At 32.3% G+C, this 13,672-nt stretch overlaps 1 long non-coding RNA gene across 2 annotated transcripts; it reads right to left on the reverse strand.

The window, feature by feature from the left end:
- Nucleotides 1-7,726: 7,726 nt before the first annotated feature.
- On the reverse strand, nucleotides 7,727-13,222 carry LOC311089970. 2 transcript variants are annotated; one of them, XR_014607806.1, is made up of 4 exons: nucleotides 12,774-13,222; nucleotides 12,400-12,491; nucleotides 11,578-11,674; nucleotides 7,727-8,012 (listed from the first exon to the last, which is right to left on the reverse strand). It is a non-coding gene; the product is annotated as an uncharacterized lncRNA (long non-coding RNA). The 2 variants fall into 2 exon arrangements; XR_014607807.1 differs by having other exon boundaries at nucleotides 7,733-8,012; nucleotides 12,982-13,222.
- Between the last annotated feature and the right edge of the window lie 450 nt (nucleotides 13,223-13,672).

Raw genomic sequence — 13,672 nt, forward strand, 5'->3', positions numbered from 1 at the left:
TATAATTACACAATGTATTATTACATTGTAATAAAGGTATAATAACACAATGTATTATTATACAGTAATAAATGTATAATAACACAATGTATTATTACATTGTAATAAATGTATAATAACACAATGTATTATTATACTGTAATAAAGGTATAATAACACAATGCATTATTACATTTTAATAAAGGTATAATAACACAATGTATTATTATACTGTAATAAATGTATAACACAATGTATTATTATACTGTAATAAATGTATAACACAATGTATTATTACATTGTAATAAAGGTATAATTACACAATTTATTATTGCACTGTTATAAAGGTATAATTTCACAATGTATTACATTGTCATAAAGGTATAATAGCACAATGTATTATTACACTGTAATAAAGGTATAATTACACATTTATTATTACATTGTAATAAAGGTATAATTTCACAATGTATTATTACATTGTAATAAAGGTATAATTACACAAGGTATTATTTCACTGTAATAAATGTATAATAACACAATGTATTATTACATTGTAATAAAGGTATAATTACACAATGTATTATTATACTGTAATAAATGTATAATAACACAATGTATTATTACATTGTAATAAAGGTATTATAACACAATGTATTATTACACTGTAATAAAGGTATAATAACACATTGTATTATTATACTGTAATAAATGTATACATACACATTTATTATTCCATTGTAATAAAGGTATAATTACACAAAGTATTATTATACTGTAATAAATGTATAATAAAACAATGAATTATTATGCTGTAATAAATGTATAATAACACAATGTATTATTACATTGTAATAAAGGTATAATTACACAATGTATTATTACACTGTAATAAAGGTATAATTACACAATGTATTATTACATTGTAATAAAGGTATAATAACACAATGTATTATTATATTGTAATAAATGTATAATAACACAATATATTATTATACTGTAATAAATGTATGAATACACATTGATTATTACATTGTAATAAAGGTATAATTACACAATGTATTATTATACTGTAATAAATGTATAATAACACAATGTATTATTACATTGTAATAAAGGTATAATTACACAATGTATTATTACATTGTAATAAAGGTATAATTACACAATGTATTATTACACTGTAATAAAGGTATAATTACACAATGTATTATTACATTGTAATAAATGTATAATAACACAATATATTATTATACTGTAATAAATGTATGAATACACATTGATTATTACATTGTAATAAAGGTATAATAACACAATGTATTATTATACTGTAATAAATGTATAATAACACAATGTATTATTACATTGTAATAAAGGTATAATTACACAATGTATTATTACACTGTAATAAATGTATAATAACACAAGGTATTATTATACTGTAATAAATGTATAATTACACAATGTATTATTACACTGTAATAAAGGTATAATAACACAATGTATTATTACATTGTAATAAAGGTATAATAACACAATTTATTATTACATTGTAATAAAGGTATAATTACACAATGTATTATTACACTGTAATAAATGTATTATTACACTGTAATAAAGGTATAATTACACAATGTATTATTACATTGTAATAAAGGTATAATAACACAATGTATTATTATACAGTAATAAATGTATAATAACACAATGTATTATTATACTGTAATAAATTACATTGTAATAAAGGTATAATAACACAATGTATTTTTACACTGTAATAAATGTATAATAACACAACGTATTATTACACTGTAATAAAGGTATAATAACACAATGTATTATTACATTGTAATAAAGGTATAATAACACAATGTATTATTACACTGTAATAAATGTATAATAACACAATTAATTATTACATTGTAATAAAGGTATAATAACACAATTTATTATTACAATGTAATAAAGGTATAATTACACAATGTATTATTACACTTTAATAAATGTATAATAACACAATGAATTATTACATTGTAATAAAGGTATAATAACACAATTTATTATTACATTGTAATAAAGGTATAATTACACAATGTATTATTACATTGTAATAAAGGTATAATAACACAATGTATTATTACATTGTAATAAATGTATAATAACACAATGTATTATTACATTGTAATAAAGGTATAATAACACAATTTATTATTATACTGTAATAAATGTATAATAACACAATGTATTATTACATTGTAATAAAGGTATAATAACACAATGTATTATTATACTGTAATAAAGGTATAATAACACAATGTATTATTATACTGTAATAAAGGTATAATAACACAATGTATTATTATACTGTAATAAAGGTATAATAACACAATGCATTATTACATTTTAATAAAGGTATAATAACACAATGTATTATTATACTGTAATGTATAATAACACAATGTATTATTACATTGTAATAAAGGTATAATTACACAATTTATTATTGCACTGTTATAAAGGTATAATTTCACAATGTATTACATTGTCATAAAGGTATAATAGCACAATGTATTATTACACTGTAATAAAGGTATAATTACACATTTATTATTACATTGTAATAAAGGTATAATTTCACACTGTATTATTACATTGTAATAAAGGTATAATTACACAATGTATTATTTCACTGTAATAAATGTATAATAACTAGTGCTGTCAAACGATTAAAATATTTAATCGCGATTAATCGCATTAATGTCATAGTTAACTCGCGATTAATCGCAATTAATCGCATATTTTTATCTATTCTAAATGTCTCTTGATTTCTTTTTGTCCCATTATTTTTTCTCATTTTAATGCTCTTATCAACATGGAAAAGTGGACCGGCTTGCTTTGAGCAAATGTTTCTTTTTGAAATCAACATTGGCATACTGTAGTGTTCAATTTCACACTAACATTCTCACTTGGAGCAAATAATCTCTCACACAATGTAACACTGTCCATCAATAAAAGGGTGAAAGAAATACTGACGAGGTCCTAATATTGACGAGGGGGTGGAGAATTCGCATCAGCGAATCAGTGTGCTTGGCCATCAAGTAGTAGGCCATTTCAGACTGGACGTGCTGCAATGATAGCTCAGTTCACAATGACAAAACACACAGATCACTTTGGTCTTGTCAACTGAAACATTTTGGCCACTTTTTTAAAATTAAACTTTCCATTCAGAATCTTATTGGCATCCATTTCGGCGTCTCGCGCTCATCATTCATCCACTCAAAACATAATGTTAAAGGGGGTCGCACACTGGACGAGAAGCGAAGCGCAGCGCCTCGTATTTAAAATTCGAACACATTATTCTCTATGAGTGTACACACACCTTTTATTGCTGGCCATAAACTGAGAAAGTACGCGTCCGATGTGCGATACAAGTTGTCCATAGACGCGGCTTCTCGTCCACTCTTTGGCCGGCTCGCAAGCCCAAACAAGTGTGTGCGGCGTGCCTGTTGTTTTGTTTCCGGTCTAGCTAGATCTGGTGGTGTTGTACTAACGTTACTAGTTGTTGCAAAAGCATGTCAAAAAAAAAAAAAAAAAAAAAAACTACAAAGTTTGCTAGGCGTTAATCGCGCGATAAAAAAATTGACGCCGTTAAAATGGGTTTGCGTTAACGCCGTTAATAACGCGTTTAACTGACAGCCCTAATAATAACACAATGTATTATTACACTGCAATAAAGGTATAATAACACAATGCATTATTATACTGTACTTAATTACATTGTAATGTATAATAACACAATGTATTTTTACACTGTAATAAATGTATAATAACACAATGTATTATTACATTGTAATAAAGGTATAATTACACAATGTATTATTATACTGTAATAAATGTATAATAACACAATGTATTATTACATTGTAATAAAGGTATTATAACACAATGTATTATTACACTGTAATAAAGGTATAATAACACATTGTATTATTATACTGTAATAAATGTATACATACACATTTATTATTCCATTGTAATAAAGGTATAATTACACAATGTATTATTATACTGTAATAAATGTATAATAAAACAATGAATTATTATGCTGTAATAAATGTATAATAACACAATGTATTATTACATTGTAATAAAGGTATAATTACACAATGTATTATTACACTGTAATAAAGGTATAATTACACAATGTATTATTACATTGTCATAAAGGTATAATAACACAATGTATTATTATATTGTAATAAATGTATAATAACACAATATATTATTATACTGTAATAAATGTATGAATACACATTGATTATTACATTGTAATAAAGGTATAATTACACAATGTATTATTATACTGTAATAAATGTATAATAACACAATGTATTATTACATTGTAATAAAGGTATAATTACACAATGTATTATTACATTGTAATAAAGGTATAATTACACAATGTATTATTACACTGTAATAAAGGTATAATTACACAATGTATTATTACATTGTAATAAATGTATAATAACACAATATATTATTATACTGTAATAAATGTATGAATACACATTGATTATTACATTGTAATAAATGTATAATAACACAATGTATTATTATACTGTAATAAATGTATAATTACACAATGTATTATTACACTGTAATAAAGGTATAATAACACAATGTACCTGTTATATTAAAACATATCATGCGTATAAATACATACGTACATTTAAAAAACTGACTTTGTTGAAAGAAGAACAAAAGTTTTTTTATCCGTCTCCAAAGGCTTAGAGCTTTTAACTCCAAAAATGACAAAATCCGAAAAAGCGAATAGTTCTATTTTCTAACATGCATTTAAAGAAAAAGCTGTACTTTCACAATTACATTGTGTTTAAAGGTGTATAAAACATTGTTTAAAGTTTAAATTATATTTTCTTAAAGATATCAAAATGTGTTAGCATTAAAACACCTAAAACAACATTTTAAAGATGTTAAAAGTTTAAATTGTATTATCTTAAAGCTATCAAAATGTATTAGTATTAAGACATTAAACAAATATTAAAACATAAACGCATAAACACACACGTACATTTAAAAACTGACTTACGTTTTTACACGTCCATTTTGTTGAAAGAAGAACAAAAATTATCCAACTTTGTGTAAAGTAATCCATGAGTCCTGGGAGCTCAATGAAACACATGTAGCCGCTTCAGAGATGAGTCAAGACTAACTGTTTCTGGCTGGAGCAAGTGACCACACGTAGACTCCTCCCACACCAAGACCCTCCCACTGTTTATACTATGTTTCATCTTTATACATGAATTCATTTTACTCTAATTCCTTTTTATAACTATCATTTATCTCTTTTTAATTCCTTTATATCTAAATCAGTTTGAATTGTCATAGTGTACGAAATGTACTATATAAATAAACCTATGCAATGCATAGCCTCACAGGAGAAGTTATTTTAACTTTCAGCCCAAAGACTTTCAACACATCTCTAACACACACACACACACACACACACACACACACACACTGATTTACTTATGTCTCATTGGAGGCCTCGGGTGACGCTCACGATGACATCACTCCTGGGGTTACCCAAAACAGCCACTCAAGTCTCTCCTCACAAACAGCGGAACTTTCTGAATGTAAACTCACCACCAGGGGCGGACTTTACCATTAGGCGAAGGTCGGCAATTGCCTTGGGCCCCGAGCTACCTAGGGGCCCCCAAAATGCCCTATTAACTTATGCTTAAGTTTTTTATTTTATTTTTTTATTATATATTTCTAAAACTCCATGTGAAAAATGGCATCAAATCATTAGTGTCGCAGACAGGAGGGGGCCCCCCGCCTCACTACATTGGATTATTCCATTATCTCACTTACTGCGCATCTGTGAAAGTGACAAGGCTGTGCCAAAAAACTGACGGAGAAAAAGAAGTGATTGACAGACAGAAGTGAGTGTACAGAGTAGTAGACAGAGTAAAAATGAAGCGAAGCTACCCAAGCGTTGCTGAAAAAAGGAGGAAGCGGGAGGAAAAGCAAAAAGTCCGTAAAGGTGCGCGGCGGGAAAGATAAACAACACGCAGTAACAGGAGGACTGGGAAATACACAAACAGAGCAAGACGACTCTAAACGCGAAAATGTAATGTTTCGAAGTTACCCAAGCGGCTCAAATAAAAGAAAAAAAGTGAAAAGATGCTGATAAGTATTTGGGAACGCTGCCAAAGATGACAAACTTTTTTACGGCTACTGTTGGGGATACAGATCAGGAACAACAACGTCCAACGCACAGAAAAATTGTGAAGCAATATGGACACGGAGATCGAAAATTGAAACAATTCCCCATCGTAAGTACACTTTGATGGCCTAAGACACGAAACGAGCGGTATCTATACACTAGATGTCGCCTTCGCTATTGCAGTTCATTGGAACGAAACCGTAGCCAAGGCGACATCAGTGTATATATCTATACCCGCCCGCGCCGTCAGATCAGTTGGACGCGGCTTTGTTCAAGAGGTAACAACAATATAAATACTGTTCGTTTTCTCACACAAACCGCTCGTTTCGTGTCTTAGGCCATCAAAGTGTACTTAGGATGGGGAATTGTTTCATTTGGACGATGGGGAATTGTTTTAATTTGGACTTTGTGCATGCTCTTTGAGAAAGGATCCATAAACCTGCATGAAATGACTGACAGACAAGAACGGTTGGACCTAAAAATATCAAAATTAAAACTACTGCGGAAAAAGACACCTACATCTTGGATGCCCTTCAGGTAAGCTAAAACATACCAAAATTTAATTTCAAAGTGAACTATCCCTTTAAGAGTCTTCGTAGCACGCTAAGAGACAACGTTATCGGGAAACCCAGCCCAGGTGTTTATGAATGAGACACTGAAAATTAATTGGTTTTAAAAGTGTTTAAATTAATGATTCAATTGAGTATATTTTTTTTTAATAGACTGGAACATGTTATTCTGATGTATGTTATCGTGATCTCCATTTTAAACAAAACAAAAACGATTTTAAACCAAATAGATTCTCAGTTTATCCTGAATTAGGGGCCGTTCACATATCGCGTCTAAAAATGTGTGGAAAGTGCTCTCTCCTTTCTACAAGCACTTGCGCTCCCGTGGCGTCTGTCGTTGCTATGCAACCATGAACTGCGCTCTCCATGATGACAAGGAAGTATCAGCAAAGGATTAATTGATTTCTAGCCCTTGCATTAGCTTACTACTACTACTAAATATACTACTAGATATATTTATGGAGATGGGAAATAAAAACTCGCCCTGTACAGCTATGATCAGCTGTTCAGCCGAGTTTTCCATGTTGTTACGGAAAGGCCAAAGCTGATCGGTTAGTTTTTGTCACATGACCTGCGGTGCGCTTGTGGCATTCTGAAAAGTTGAGATGTTTTCATCTCGCTGTGGAAAAACGAGCACGCTGCATCGCATGCGCGTCACTTCTATTATGGTATTACCGGTGTTGTCACACTTTGACTACCTGGTGGGGAAATATCCGAACGTATGACTTACAGAAGGTACAATTAACTAAGAACGTTTCGGGAAACACGTATTAACGATAAGGTACAGCTTAAGGTGTAACTTAGGAACGACGTAGCGTTATGAGGGTTTCGGGAAATCCAGCCATTATCATAATTAATAACGTGTTTCCTGAAACGTTCTTAGTGTTGCGCTTTTATTGAGCAGGTCATGCAATAACATAAATTAGTTATTTACACCAATAATGTGATGCGGATGCTGGGCAATCTGGTGAGTTTTGGAGGTGGAGCATTGAAGAGAGGGGTGTGTTTGTTTGGGTTCATTCCAAATATCAACTATGTCCAACAGCGTTTTTGAAATATCGCTTACCCCATCTTAATATCTGGCAGTTTTGTGTCCATCTATAGTTGCCATCATCTGAAGTCTTTGTGAGTGTTTGCATCATCTGAAGTCTTCACAAGTGAGGCTGGATCCACACTGGATCTCGCTGTAATCTCTAGTGAACTTGCTGAGCATCCTGAGAAAGAAACAGGGAAGCAACAGGAGAAAGATTAGCATAGCTGCAGTTCATATTATTTCAGGCAAAAGATGATCATGTGCACTTTTTACTATTTCATCACATATTAACTGTAAAACAAGATTATGAGATGTGTTAATTGAATGCTTGGCTAAAGAGTTGTGTCTTTAGTCTAGATTTAAATTGGGAGAGTGTGTCTGAGCCCCGAACATTATCAGGAAGGTTATTTATGAAAGTAAAAAAGTAGCAAAACTCGAGAGCATAAAGATGTGAATTTGAGAACTTGTCCCCTGTAAAATACAAGTCCAAAGTTGAATTTAGAGATTTGCACTCGCAGAACGTGACTTAACGCATAGACAGTGATATTAAAATAAATAAATGATAATTCTGTAAAACCATAATAATTAAAAATAGACTACTATGTACAGTTAAGCGTTTTCCTCACATAGAAAACTGGTAGAAAACCACTTTATGAGGTTTTTTAACATTAATATGAGTTCCCCTAGCCTGCCTATGGTCCCCCAGTGGCTAGAAATTGTGATAGGTGTAAACCAAGCCCTGGGTATCCTGCTACGCCTTTGAGAAAATGAAAGCCGGTAATAATCATAAATGTTTCTTGAGCGTCAAATCATCATATTAGAATGATTTCTGAAGGATCATATGAAACGTCACCGGACCAACTCATCGTCTTAATCACACACTCGATTTAATTATATCATATGGAACCGATCCAACCGATATAGATATCATTCCACAAAGTGATGATGTCACTGACCATTACTTGGTAACTTGCATATTACGTACTGCTGTAATATGTCATGCGGCGCCGCGTTTTCGACCAGGCAGAACAATCCTTCCATCCACCATAGATAATTTCTCGAGTTGCTTGTCTGATCTGTCTCAGCTGCTACCTGAACCCAAACAAACAGATGAACTAGAAGAACTAACTAGCACTATGAGCACCATTCTCTCTAGAACATTGGATGTTGTTGCACCCGTTAGATTAAAAAAGGTCACAGAGAAAATTAAAGCACCATGGTACAATAATACTACGCATGTTCTAAAGAGAGAAACCCGTAATTTAGAGCGTAAATGGAAACAAACTAATTTAGAGGTCTTTAGAATCGCGTGGAAAGACAGTATGTCACGTTATAAAAAGGCCCTAAAAGCGGCCAGGGCTGAGCATCTCCGCAAACTAATAGAAAACAACCAAAACAATCCTAGGTTTTTATTTAACACCGTGGCTATAAACAGATGTCACCCGAACAAAATATCCCGTTACAGTTTAGTAGTAATGATTTCATGAACTTCTTCACTGAGAAAATAGAAAACATCAGAACCACAATTGTAAACGTTCAATCCTCAATCGCACCTTATAATTCAGCCTCAATTTTCCCCCCGCAAGAACAATTACAGTGCTTTACAACTATAGAACAAAAAGAGTTAAATAAACTTATCACTTCATCTAAAACAACAACATGTTTATTAGATCCTATACCAACTAAACTACTGAAGGAAGTGTTACCTGTAGTGGAAGAGCCTCTCCTCAATATTATTAACTCGTCTTTATCTTTAGGTCATGTTCCAAGAACATTTAAACTGGCAGTGATAAAACCTCTCATTAAGAAACCACAATTAGACCCGCATAATTTAGCAAATTACAGACCCATTTCAAATCTTCCATTTATATCTAAAATACTAGAAAAAGTTGTGTCCGCTCAATTGTGCTCTTTCTGAAAATGATATCTATGAAAAGTTTCAGTCAGGATTCAGGCCGCATCATAGCACTGAAACTGCGCTCGTTAAAATCACAAATGATTTACTCTTAGCTTCTGACCAAGGCTGCATCTCAATACTAGTTTTACTTGATCTAAGTGCTGCGTTCGATACTATAGATCATACAATACTCTTAGATCGACTACAAAATTATACTGGTGTTCAAGGAGAAGCATTAAGCTGGTTTAGATCATACTTATCAGACCGCTACCATTTTGTCTATTTAAATGGAGAAAAATCGATCATAATTCCAGTAAACTATGGAGTGCCGCAGGGATCTGTGTTGGGCCCTCTGTTATTCTCAATATATATGCTGCCACTTGGAAATATTATAAGGAAACATGGAATTAGTTTCCATTGTTATGCTGATGACACTCAAATATATATTTCATCACGGCCGGATGAAAACGCTAAATTATCCAAATTGACAGAGTGTGTTAAAGATATAAAAGATTGGATGACGCGTAATTTTCTTTTATTAAATCCAGACAAGACAGAGGTAATACTTATCGGTTCAAAAAACCGCCCACAGAACCTCTCACAATACAACTTTGACATCGTAGGATGTCCTGTTACTTTATCCTCTACAGTAAAAGACCTGGGTGTTATACTCGATTGTAACCTGTCTTTTGAAAATCATATTTCGTATGTTACAAAAACAGCCTTTTTCCACCTTAGAAACATTGCTAAGCTACGTAACATGCTATCAGTTTCTGATGCAGAAAAGTTAGTTCATGCATTCATGACCTCGAGACTAGATTACTGTAATGCTTTATTAGCCGGTTGTCCTGCATCCTCAATAAACAAGCTACAGTTAGTCCAAAATGCAGCCGCTAGAGTTCTAACTAGATCAAGAAAATATGATCATATAACACCGATTTTATCATCACTACATTGGCTACCTATAAAGTTCCGTATTAATTATAAGGTATTGCTACTGACTTATAAAGCCCTAAACGGCTTAGCTCCAGTCTATTTAACGGATCTTCTATCACCCTATAATCCATCGCGCTCTTTAAGATCAATAAATTCGAGGCTTTTGGTCATACCTAGGATATCCAGATCAACCAAAGGAGGGAGAGCATTTTCACATTTGGCTCCAAAACTCTGGAATAGCCTTCCTGATACTGTTCGTTGCTCGGACTCACTCTCCCAGTTTAAAACTAGATTAAAGACGCATCTTTTCAGCCAGGCATTCATATAATATTGTTAATCTCACAGTTTCAAACTACAATCCGGCCTCTAGTTCATAAATGCCAGAGGAGAACTGGCCCCCGACTGAGCCTGGGTTCTCCCAAGGTTTTTTTTTTCTCCATTAGGTCACCTGATGGAGTTTTAGGACACCATTAGGTCACCTGATGGAGTTTTTCGGTTCCTTGCCACTGTTGCCTGTCAGTTGGGGATATTTTGGGGATATTTAATTTTATTCTATCAATCAATAAATTCCACTAGAAACAAACTTTGTTGTATTATTTTATTTTAATACTGTGAAGCTGCTTTGATACAATCTGTATTGTGAAAAGCGCTATACAAATATACTTGATTTGATTTGATTTGATTTGATTTGAAGCTGTGATGCTGAAAATTCAGTTTTGATCACAGGAATTAATTACATTTTACAATATATTCACATAGAAAACAGTTATTTAAAATTTGTTATATTATTTCACAATATTATTGTTTTGAATGCTGTCTTGGTGAACATAAGAGACTTCTTTCAAAACATAATTTTTTTACCAACACAATTAGTGTATGTTTGACATTAGTGTATGTTTGAAGTTTTACTTACTAATCATATGGTTCATAGCGCCTTAGAGATGATGATCCGAGATGATGATCCGCCCAACTCTGCTACGGTGGAGGCCAGGGCATCAACATTGAAGGATCTAGAAACACAACAAACCATTTGTCACAGAGCCAACAATATTATTATATAATGCCAGGTTTATTACAAGTAAGAAGCTATAGCTAAGCTATATTATTATATATTATATTATATTATATTATATTATATTATATTATATTATATTATATTATATTATATTAAGCTATATTATATATAAGCTACAGCAGAAGTGAAATGCTTTTCTGAGATGAGTTTCTGAATCTATTTGACCTGCATCTGGGCATGGAGTACCTATGGCCTGAGGGAAGTAGCTTGAACTGGCAGGACAAAGGATGACTAGGGTCAGCTGCCCTCTTTGCCACTCTGTTGGAGTAAATGTGTGAGAGAGGGGGAAAGATTGCCTGCAATCTTGCTACACGTCCTAACAATACTCTCTAATCGATTTTTTGTTTTTTTGTAGACAAGGAACCAAACCAGCAGATAAAACAGAAGGTTAAAACAGACTCAATAAAACAAGAATAAAACATTCTCATCAAAGTGGGGTCAATGTTAAAATTCCTGTCTACGGTAAAAATGCATTTGCTGCTGGGCTTTGGCACAAACAGCATCAGTGTATGATTCAAAACATAGCTTACTATCAATTATTGTGCCAAGGTACTTGTATTCTTGTATCTCAATAGGTTGGCCATCAATGATAGTGAGGGGAAAAGGGGGGGCTCTGTTTCCTAAAATCAATAATTAATTCTTTAGTTTTGGATTTCCTACCTGTATTTCCTACTTCTCCGGCAGCAGCTTTCTTCAGAAATGTTGAAGTCGTGGAGCTTTAATTCCCTCTGTTATGGGTTATTTTGTTGCTGCTGAAATCACAGAACATTTTTTTTTATCAATATTTGTTTACCATTGAGCTAGTTTCAACCAATTTCCTCACTCCATGTAAGTGACGTCACCGATTAGGCCTATACGTTTATGTTTACGTTTGTGTAAAATAAATTAGCTCACTTCCAGGTAAAACCTTTACAAAAACCTCTCATATACACATAATAGGCGATTAAAAGCCCAAACTTTCATAAACAAAAGCTCAACCGAGTTAACATTAACTTAGCTTAACTTAGCTTAACTTAACGTAGCTGCTAACTTACCTCTTCTGAAAACGGTTGAGATGCTAACGGACTTTTTCCGAAGACACAAAACCATGTCTATAAAAGTAATTATTCAACATAAGCGTATCAATTACAAGTAAGAGAAGTGTCAAGAACAGTTGTGTGTATTATCCGTGTGATATTAGAGATTAATATCACCTGAAAGCAGTGAAAACAACAGCGAGAGAGAGGGAGATTTCCTGCTTACCAGTCGCAGTGGTCCCGCGGCGTTTCCATGGCAACTCTGCGCCGCGGCCGCTCCAGTGTTTGAAAGGGACTTGAAAGTTCACGCGCACAACGCGACATCGGCCTCCAGTATAGTGGGCCGACCTAAAGCCGACGTAACGGAGCTGGGAAATAGAGCACTGACTGACAAGAGATCTGTCTACACCAGGCCGACGCCTTTGCGATGTTATAGGGAGGAAGGCCGACGCTCGATGTTGGGCCAACGTCGGCCCGATGTACGTGTGCTATCTGGGATATATATACACTGTAATAAAGGTATAATAACACAATGTATTATTACATTGTAATAAAGGTATAATAACACAATGTATTATTATACTGTAATAAAGGTATAATAACACAATGTATTATTACACTGTAATAAATGTATAATAACACAATGTATTATTACATTGTAATAAAGGTATAATAACACAATGTATTTTTACACTGTAATAAATGTATAATAACACAATGTATTATTACACTGTAATAAAGGTATAATTACACAATGTATTATTACATTGTAATACATTTATAATAACACAATGTATTATTATACTGTATTAAATTACATTGTAATATAGGTATAATAACACAATGTATTATTATACTGTAATAAAGGTATAATAACACAATGTATTATTACATTGTAATAAAGGTATAATTACACA

This window comes from Abramis brama (genome assembly GCF_963993115.1).
Source record: "Abramis brama genome assembly, chromosome: 9".
NCBI lineage: Eukaryota > Metazoa > Chordata > Actinopteri > Cypriniformes > Leuciscidae > Abramis > Abramis brama.